Below are 10,757 nucleotides of genomic sequence, written 5' to 3' on the forward strand. Positions count from 1 at the left end.
AGAGAGTAGGTTAGATGGAGGTGTCTCCTCCCTCCATGGGAGGAAGCTAGGGGTATGAAGGGAGAGAGAGAGCTAAGGCCCCCCTAAAAAAACAGGTGAAAGGTGAGCAAAGAGTTGGGGGACAGGATGGTTGGAGTGATATGCATGCAGAAAGATGGGGCAGAGAAGGCCTCAGGAGGCTGGCAGTAGAGAGTGAGGAGTCACCTCCAAGAGACCCTCAAATCCAGCTCTCAGGTCCTTTCATCTGACTCCTTCTGACTCCCCCCTCCCCAACCCTACAGCCTCCAAGAGGGTCTCTACAGTCCTGCCCCAGCCCCCCTCCAAGGGCTGCCCCTTCCCAGGCAAGAAGGGAGGCAGTCCAGGCAGGCAACCCCCTCTCTCTCCAAACACTGTCGCTGGTTATATATAGCTTTGCCACTGCCTCTCCTCATTGGGTAATAGAGATAATTAACATGCGCGGGCTAATTAGCCAATCAAATTAAATGCAGCACCTGCTCCCAGCCTGATTGACGCCCTTACCCCCCAACACACACACACACACACACACATACACACACACCCTCACCCCGGTCCAGGGCAGGGGAAAGGGACCCTCAGGCTTGGGGGAGGGAAAGACCAAACCCCTCTTCTTCAGGAGCAGCCAGAGACCCCCCAGAAGAGGCGCAGCTCCAGACGCCAGAGAATGGCATCCTCCCGCCTCCCCCCCAACCCCCCCCCCCCGACCCCCGCAACAGGGTCTCAGTCTAGCCTGGCCTCTCTCCCAGCCCCCACCCCCACTTCCGGACACTATTTTGGGGAGGGAATTAATTAGCTATTGATTTCTGCTGGCAGAAGGAATAGGATTTCGTGCTGCTGTCCAGTCACCCCTCGGCCGGGGGAAAAGGAGGGGGATTCGTTCCCGGCGCCGCCCCCCCCACCCCGACCCAGTGCCTCTGTCTGCTCACATCCCCCACCCTCTGCAGGGAGGGTCCCTGCTGACAGAGCCTAGGGGCAGGGTCTCCCTGGTTCAGGAAGCTGGAGGAGGGCAGACAGCGAAGGATGGCAGAGGAGGCCTCCAGAGGCTGGAAGGCAGCTGCCTGGGTCCTAAAGATCAGAGGAATGTTACCTGTTTAGGGGATGGAAGTGGCGGTGGCAAAGTGGTTAAGAGTCCAGAAGATGACTCTAGGGGTCTTTGTGTGCCCAGATGTGGAGGGAGAGTGTGGCAAGGGAGTGGGTGCTGTGGGCAGGCAAGTGCCTGGCAGCAGCTGTGGGGGCAGAACCCGGGCTTCTGCGGTGACCCCGGGAGGGGCCGGGGCAGGGGCCGGGCCTGCGGCCCCTCAAGGCTCATTACTCATTCTCCCCACAGCCCGCAGCTCTGCAGCACGGACCAGCCTGGCTCAGCGCCGGGGCCCAGGGGCTGCAGGGCTGGCTGGGAGGAAGCCCCCGCCCTCCCTGCGTCCACTCTCCGGAGACCACTGGGGCAGCTTCAGGCTTGCCAGGCAAAGATAACCCCAAGAGAAGCATGAGCTAGGCGGACACCTGAGTCCTTCCACCCCACCCCACTCTAGAGCACCCAGGAAACCTGCTGCTCTTCACCACCCCTGCCCCCTCCCTTCATCCTCCTCCAGTCCAGGACCAAGCTTCTTCCTCCCCGGACACAGGGGCTTCCTGCTAACCTAGGATGCTCCGTCCTTCCTCAACTCCTGGCATGCAGCTCTGCTCCCCGTGGGCCAGGGCCAGGGCCTTGCACAACTACGTCAAGTAAACGGTCCCTGGAGTTGAGCACAGCCCCTCCCCCACGCTTATGCAGTAGAAGCCCCCCGGCACCTGCAGTGTCCAGGCTCTGCTCCCCAAGATCTATGCTTCTCCAGTGCCCGCTGCCAGCTCGGAGACACTGGCCAAAGCAGCCTTGGGATATCCTGCCTGCCGAGTGACATCAGTGTAGCGTACACCGCCAGCCACTGCTGGCCCAGGGCCACTGCTCCTCCGGGATTCTTCCCCCAGTCGGCTCCTTAGCACCCCCTACCCACGGGTGGACTCTGCAGCCTGAGTCAGTGGTGATAGGAGCTAGACGGGGTGGGGATGGGGTGACTCAGCGGCTCTCAGGACCTCAGCCCACTCTCAGTCCCACAGAATCCTGTCCCACAGATTCCTTCTGGGCCCTGACAGCCTCCTCCTCATCTTCCCACGACCAGACCAGTGCCAGCACGGCATCTGGGCTGTGACTCTGGGGCTTGCCAGTGCTCATCAGGTGCCAGGCTGGACCACCACAGCATTGTCTTATATATCCTCCCATGCTAGGAGGTAGGCTTGCAGACAGGGACACTGAGCTTCAAATGATGGATTCATTTCCCCAAGTTCAAGAGCAGGTGAGGGTCAGCTGGCTCCAACACCTGTGGCCTTTCTTCTGCCCTGCACCAGCCACAGGCCACAAGGCAGTGTCAGGCTCAGACAGCTCACCCTTCTCTGACCTGACCTTCGCTGGGGCCCTGCCCTCTTCAGACAACCCAGACTCTGAGTCTGCCCCGTGGGGCACCAAAAGACAGACCGCAGAGCTCGAAGAGTTCATCCCTCAAGTCCCAGAGAGGAGCAACGACAGCCCTAGGGCCATGGAAGAAGCAAGACTAAAATGAAGGTCGCTGGACTTCCATTCTAAACGCTTCCCATGTACCCACTACTCCACTCCTGGGTCTTCCAGTCTGACCAAAGTCCTCCGCCCCCACACCAGCAGCACAAACTGAATGATCGGATGTGAATTTCAGGGTTAGACTGTCCACACCCACTCCGGCAGAGCCCCTGTCTAGAGGTCTTCTCCCAGCATCCACTTGGTCCCATCTCTGATGTCTACACCACACACACACACACACACCTCAGCCATGGGAACGCCAGCCTCTCTCTGGTTCTCCTCTCTCGCGCGCCAGCTGGGAGTGTGACAGCAGGGGCCTCCCCCAGGCATCAGGGAGGAAGAGCTGGGTTTACACACATTCTGGTGGCCCCAGAAGGCAGCCTGTGGACAGGTGGGAGAGTGTGTGTTATGGGGAGGGAATTTTTGGCTCAAGCTAAAGAGAAACTTGCCGGCAATCTAGAGCAGCCAACAGTGGAGTAGGCTGCCTCCGGTCGGGGGGAGGGGTGAGTTCCCCGTCTGTGGAGGTGTGTGAGCTGAGGAAGGATGACTACCACTCAGAGGTGTTCAGCGGGGGGCTCCTGAATCACAGGGGAGGGGGCATCAGACAGCTCGAGCTCTGAGGGCCCTTTCAGTGGTAGAAGGTGTTTTTGGGAGGGTCCTCTCTCCTCCCCAAAACCTCAGGCAAGATCAGTAAGCAAAGAATAAGTCCCACCCCCGCTTCCTGCTCCCTCCTTCCAGCCCCGATGACCTAGAAGTTACAAGGGAAGACCTCCAGCAAGTCCATGTTCAGACACATCTCGGCAGGGGGCAAAAGCAAAACCGAGAAAGTGCAGGGATTAGAGGCGCTGACTCAGGAGCCTGGGTTCATGCCAGCTCTACTCCCTTCTAAGCTGTGTGACCTCAGACAAGTTGCTTAGCTTCTCTGGGCCTCAGTTTCCTTATGTGTGAAATAGAGATATTAGTTGTGTTTTCAAAAGTGAATTGATATATGTAAAGCACTTGAAACAGTGCCTCGTAGAGACTAACATGGAGAAGTATGTGTTGTATTAATAATCACTTTAAAAACTCATCTCCGCATTTTACAGTGTGCAAAACTCCATGTATTTCTTGCTTCCTTTGATCCTCACCATAGCGGGATGAGAGAAGTAAGCAAGGCGGACCTTATAACTGCGCCCCTTTTACAAATGGGGAAACACACTCAAGAGACAAGAAGGGGCCTCTGAGTGGCCATCTCTATGGGACAGAATTCTGCGGGGGAAGAGAGGGTGGAGATCCCGAAGGCAGTAGAGTCTCCCCTACCCGCCCCCAGCTCCCATCCCCACTGGCTCAAGGCTGCAGTCCACCTGTGGGTAGTGGGTGCTAGGGCGCTGACCAAAGGCAGACTCCACAAGGTCACACAGCTTGTCAGGGCAAAGCTGGGACTAGGATTGTGTCCCCTGGACCCTCCCCACACCGCCAGGCACTTCTTCCTACCGAGGAAGGTGGGAAAGAGATGAGTGGGTCTGGAGACTAGTGGAGGTCCCAGAGCAGCACGGCTGGGAGTGGGTGTGTGTGTGCGAGGGTCCCCCTGAGCAGGTGTTCATGTTCATGGAGAGAAGCCTGAAAGGGTCTGGGCACCAGAGTGGCAGCTCATGACGTGCATGACGAGGCAGTTGCCAGGTGTGTGGGGCTGAGGAGATGGGTGGGCTGGGGAATGAGGTGCAAATGAATGACTCGACGCACTGGGGGCCGGAGCGAGGGTGTTTGAGGTAGGCGGTGAAAGGCGTGAGCTCACCCCCGTGCCCACTCCGTGCTGTGCACAGCTGAGGGATGATGCCCCGGGTGCGTACATCCCAGCAATTCAGAGGGGACAGACGGCTTCCAGGGGTGGGGGTGCCTGGGAACATTCCTAACAGCACCCATGACAGGTGTATGTGCTCACGTGGAAGGTCGTGATGAACATGGAAATAGCTGCCGTTTACTGGGGGCAGGACGAACACATCAGACAAAGTTCACAGAGTGCTTAACACAGAGCCAGGCTCATGGCAGGGACAGTGTACCTACTCCAAAACCTTGGAGATACCACGGGTTCAGTTCCAGACCACCACAATAAAGTGAATATTGCAATAAAGGAAGTCACACGAATTTTTTGTTTCCCAGTCACACTGTACGATATGATCCTATAGTCCCATGTGTGACAGCATCGTGTCTGAAAAAGCAGTGTACATACCTTCATTTTTAAATACTTTATTGCTAAAATACGCTAACCGTCATCTGACAATCAAGGGTTGCCACAAACCTTCACTTTGCAAAAAACTTAATTATCTGTGAAGCGCAATAAAACAAAGAATGTCTACGAATACAGTCATTGTTATCATTATTGTCATCATGATCATCTGGCCTACTCCTCAAAAGAACCCCATGAGGTAGATGGGGACCCCCCATTTTATAAATGGGGAAACTGAGGCTCACGGACGGGCAGAGCTGAGACCAGACGGCCTCTCTCTGACCCCAACCAACCGTGGCAGCAGCAGAGAGGGCTCTGGAAGGATCAAGGTGTTGTGCACGTGCCAGGTTGTTTGCTGAATGAGTCTCTGAGGGCTGCAGCCCTGCGGGTGTGGACAGGCCCAGGCCAGGGGCCGCCCGGGCAGATGGAGCGTCAGGGTAGGTGCAGCGGGCTCACACTCGGGTGTCAGGTGTGGTGTCCCCACGGGTGGCTGAGAACGAATGGATAGTTTGGCACCAGGCGGGGGTAGGGCCCCACGCGTGAGGATTAGTGCTGGGGGCGGGGGCCTAGAAATGGGAAGGATCTGAGGAAGACAGGTGTGGCTGAGCACCAGGTCAGACCTAAAGGGGCTGTGGTCACGCGCATGAAAGCCTGGAGCAAAGTGCTTAGGACCCAGGAGAGAACGTGGTACTTAATGATGGGAGGGGGGCGCTCTATGAGGAGAGGGTGTGTCTCAGGAGTGAAGGTCTGTCGGGAGACTACAGGTGTGCTGAGATGGCTCTACGAATCTAAGGTGGTGCCTGGTTGGATGGAGCGGGGGCTGCGTGCATCCGAGGGTGAGAGCTGACAGCGTGGCCCTGGGGCTCTGGGAGCTCGTGGGGGCCCTGAGGGTGTCACAGGAGAGCAGGGGACCCGGGGGAGGTCTCTGAGGCAGGCAGCGAGGTGGCTGTCTCTCTGGGCGGGGAGTGTAGGCGGTGTGCTGCTAGGAGGCGTATTGTGTACGCAGGTGTGTGTGCCTGTGTAGGTGTGTGTCTGGGTGGGTGTCACCAAGCATACGTATCCGTGTCAAGCTGTCTGTGTCACTGGCAAGGGCGGGCAGGAGCGGGTAGCTGGATAGAGACTGGGGGCCTGGAGGGGAAAGAGATCCCCGCCATCCCCTCTAGAACCCAGCCCCCTCCTCTCAGGAACCCAGAGTGCAGACTCAGCCCAGGTTGAGAAGCCAGCAGAGGCCCGGGCTCCCGGAGAGAACTCCCCAGCCACGCTGTGACCGCCTGCCTGGCCTCTGCCTGCCAGTCAGTCCTGCCCACCCCTGTGGATCGGAGGCCACAATGGATCTGAGAACACCTCCTCTAGCAGGAATGAAGGACCCTCTCCAGCCAGACCCTTCTACCCCGGCCCCTAGAAAGATCCAGCCCAGTCTCAGATTCCAGCATTCCTGGAGGCGGGAGGAGTTAGGGACCTGAGTGGCCAAAGCCCCACAAAACAGACGACCTTATGGCCTTACGGTGAACAGATCAGCCGACCTCCCTCCTCTCTTTCCTCCTCTCTCCTCTCTTTCTACTTCTCTGGCAGAAGATAGAGAATGCAAGGCCCAGGAGTCTACCCTGCCCCGAAAGGAATACCTAGACACTGGCAAGGTGGACAAGAGGGAGGGGCAGAAATGAGTGACCCCACCCCCCAGCACAGAAAAAGCCAGAAGTGTTTGGAAGCCTCGAGGCAGTCAAGGGGACTGGAGACCCGAGACCCACACCCTAAGACGGATTTCATCACTCCAGGTCTGGACAGCTTCCCCCTTCACCTCCAGGCACCAATAAAGAGTCCCCTCCCAGCCCTTGCTGGTTCAAGGAGGCACCGAATTCCTTCACCCAGGACTCAGGTGGGGGTGGAGAGTAGAGAAGACAACAGCCCCCCAAAGCCAGTTTAGCCTCCAAGGGCCCATCAAGGCTTCAAGGGTTCAAACCCCAGCCCAAAGAACCCAGGGCAGAGAGATGGCTCCTTGACTGGGGAGAAGGCTGGGACGTGAGGAATGGTCCCCTCCTCTTTGGGGGTGGGGAGCAAGCCCAGGGCCCTGCAGCTTCCTCTCCCTGCAGCACTCTCTGCCCATAACCCTTTCGCCGCCCCCAGCGCGTTCCCACCCCAGCACAGCCCCCTCCTACTGATTTCCCAGTCTCCCTCTCTCATCACCCCCAACCTTCCCCCGCAAGCTTCCGCTCCCATCCCTCAGGCCCCCCATCTTTCCCGGCTCTCCACCAGCACATACCCATCTCTGCCTGGAGCACCTCGGCCCCTTCCCGTCTGGTCCCTCGCAATAAGCTCCTCTCCCCTTGGCTCCCATCCCCCAGGAAAGCCAGGTCCCCCGTGGTGCCCCCCAGTATGGAGCTCTTGGCCTGGCCCTGTGCTCCCAGCCTTTCCACTTCTCTCCTTTCCCCTCTACAGCCCCCTCTCTTTTCCCCAGGAAGCCCAGTTCCTCGCTGATCTCTCCCCTGCAGACCCTTCAGAGCACAACAGCTCCTCATTCCCTCTGGACGAGCACTGCTTCCAGCCCTTGGGGCTAGAGCATAGGCTGGGGACCCCCCCTTCAGAGCCTCCCTCACAAGCCCTCCGGATGCACCTCCTTCTCGCCCCATTCCATCTTCAGTGACCATCCCTCCCACCCCCCTCCATTCACCCCAGCTCGGGGCCAGTGCCCCTTCTACAGGGAGCCTCCTATCCCCAACCCCCCCAGCCGCTTAGCCGCCTCGCTGTCACCCAGCCAGCCCTCTCAGCGCGGCAGCGCCCCCGCCCCCCAATCCATCCTCCCTGCCTCCCCCGCCCCTCCAATCGTTCCCCTCCCCCGATCGGCTCCCGCCCCCCGCCCGTCTCCGCCGCAGCCCCCCCCCCACCCCATACCTGGTTCTGGGGGCGCCAGGAGGAGGGTGGGGATCAGAACCCCGGGGCCGCCCGGTCTCCGGCGGTTGGCAGAACCAGGGCCAGCAGCGTCGGCCGCCTCGCGCCTCTCTCGCTCCCCGCCACGTCCCCGCCCGCCTGCCGGTCCACCCGCCCCGCCGCGGTGCCGCTCAGAGGAGGACGCTCCGCGAGTCAGGGCGGCTGCTCCCGCCGCCGCATCCCTGCAACACCGACTGACGGCAGCATCAGCACCAGTGCCCGCCCCCCGGGCGCGCGCATTGGATCATGCCGCGCTAACAGACGAGCGGCTCAGCCAATGCGAAGGCGCAGAGGCCGCCTGTCCCCGCCGCTGCTCCACAGGCCCACCTCCTTCCCCCGCGAGGGACCCAGGCGTTCCAGTCTCAGGGCATCCGAGTTCTTTCCCGGTTCTCGAGGTCCTTAGCCCTGGCGCCTGGGCCCCGAAACCGAGCAGACATCCGAAACCAGCCCCAATGACTTTTCCAGAAACCCAATCGCCCTAGCCTCTTGCCCTGGGGTCCCGCACCCCCCGGCCGGCCGGACCGCGTGGCAGCGCCCGGGGCTGGGGCGAGCCGAAGGGGAAACCGTGGGCCCAGACTTCGGGCACCGAGGGAGCAGGACCTTCGCGGGGCCCGGGCCGCAGCGCCCTCTGCTGGCCACGCCTAGAGTCGGGCCCGGGTTGCCCGGAGTCTAGGGAAGCGGGACCCCGCCCGCGCCTGTAAGGTGCCTTTCCCAGCCCTTGCCTGGCTTCTGCCTCTTACTGCCCAAGGGCCCCCTGGCTGCCCCTAGAAGTGAGGAGGGAAGGTTTTTCCTGGGAAAGGGACAGAGGCGCGGTGGGGGAGGGAAAGGCAGAGATGGGATCGGGGTAGATCTAGGGGCTTGGGGTTTCCCAGCCCTGCCTCATGGGTATTCCAGAATTTGAAGCCTGATTCCCAGTCCTGCCTGGAGCTCTGGACTAGCAGCAGGTTGAGGGGCAGGGCCGTGGATGCACACAATCTGGAACACTGAAGGGAAGCTGGCAGCAGCTCCCTTCAACCAGAACTCTGAAACCAGAAGTTTCAGAGTGAACGTGGTGCTGGAGTGAAGATTTTCCCCGTGAGGGCGTCAGCATCACTGCATGGGTATGAATGTGGAAGAAAGGGGACCCCTCATTCACTCAGCCAACCCAAGGTGGACCCTGGCACCCAACATGTGTATCACAAAGTTGGACACTGGGTTTCTGAATGAAGCAGAGCATGTGTGTGTGTGTGAATGACCATTCTGCCAGCTCACTCCATGACCCTGATTTCTGTTGCAGGGTCTGTGATCTGCACAGCCAGTGCTAGGTGGCACTTCCTTAGCCAGAGGCTACACGCGAGAACACTCACATTCGATCACTAATGCAAGCACAGGCACTCGGAGGCGTACTCATGGCCATGCACACCTATCCATGTGTGTATAGACACTCCCAAAGGGATACACAGGGACACCTACCGAAATGCACCCCCCCATGGCACAACACCCACAGGAAACACATGCTTGCTCAAGAACACACACGAACTTGTGCACACAGGGGCCTGGGGCAAGTGCATGCCTAGGGGAACAGGTGTACACAGAGGACCTTCCCGCGAGGTCATCCTGGCCCCTGAGGCATTTTGCACAGAGTGGTCAACGGGGTAGATGTATGGGGACCCACACTCCCCCAAGAGAGCTCTCTCCCCAGCCTGTGAGGGGATGAGAGGGGGGACCCAGGCCATAGGGCCCCAGGGCTTGGAAAGAGAGATCCCTGAGCCAGGTTCCAGACTTGGGGGGGGGGCTCCTCTGACCTTGGACAGACCCTCAGGATGGCCTCCACCAAGTCCACTAGCTGAGCCAGAGAATGGGAACAGCTGAGTCAGGGCCAGTGGATGTGAAACGGCCTCTGTGACCCCAGAACCCACTGCCCTGCCCACCCCTCATTGCCCCTTTCCCTGCAGCCTACACACACACACACACACACACACATACACACTTGTGCCATAGGGCACCAGGGCATACATGGGCAGACGGGGGAAGTGACTCACAAAGACTCTCAAACCCTTATGGATGGGTGTGTGCAGGGGTGGGGGGAGATGGAAGAGGGAGCACTTGTCCCTGGTCACCCTCCCCCCAGCTCCCTGGGCCACCTTTCCCCACCAAGGGCAGGAAAGGTCACCTGGCAGCTGCTGTACCTCCCTGCCCCTCCCCCAGCTACAATGATGTCTCTCCCCACCCAGGTCCAAGGCTCAGACTGCCGGATGTAGTTGGGGCCCACCGCATCCAGACACCTCCCCCCAGTAGGCACCCACTCAATGTGGCCCTTCTCCCACGCGCAGTCCAGTGAGGACACACAGTGGAGGGGAATGCAGCAAACACAGCGTGCGTGCCCGTGCACACACATGCACACACGCACACAATGGGAGGCTCATCCGCCAAATTCACACGGACGACCATGAAAAGGCAGTCGCGTGTCACACTCTCCCGGCTGGAGCCAACCTGGGCACCCGTATGCACACACACGCTCCAGCGAGAGGCCGGCTGGGGCCGGGGGGCAGCAGGGAGGGGCGCCGACCAGGCTGCAGGATGGAGGCAGCGCGGGAGGCTGCGCAGGGAGCGAGCTGCTCTTCACAGCACAATCGCCGTCTGTTGTTATAGCAACTCAGCCCCCAAATCGTGAAACGGATATTACAGCCTCGAGAGGGGGAACGGCGGGAGGGGGCTGAGGACAGAAGGAGGGGCAGTGTGGGGTGGGGGGCGGGAATACCCAACAGGTGGCCAAGCTGCAGCTGAGAAGTAACAGGGTGGGAGGAGGTACCCCAGGTGAGGAACAGGCCAGGGGTGTGTGGTCTCAAAGGCAAAGATGGGCTTGGGATCAAGGAACTTTGAGAGAGGGGTTGAGGCCATTGGCAGGTCCTCAGATGTTGCCTGTGGCAGCTAGGTGCCTCCACCCCCAGGACACCCTGCAGTTGCTGTAGGACAAGCCTCAGCTTGGGGGAGGGGGCCGGGAGAGGTAGCCCCCACCCTCAGATGGCTGTCTAGAGTCTC

The sequence above is a fragment of the Muntiacus reevesi genome, chromosome 5, assembly GCF_963930625.1.
Source record: "Muntiacus reevesi chromosome 5, mMunRee1.1, whole genome shotgun sequence".
Lineage (NCBI taxonomy): Eukaryota > Metazoa > Chordata > Mammalia > Artiodactyla > Cervidae > Muntiacus > Muntiacus reevesi.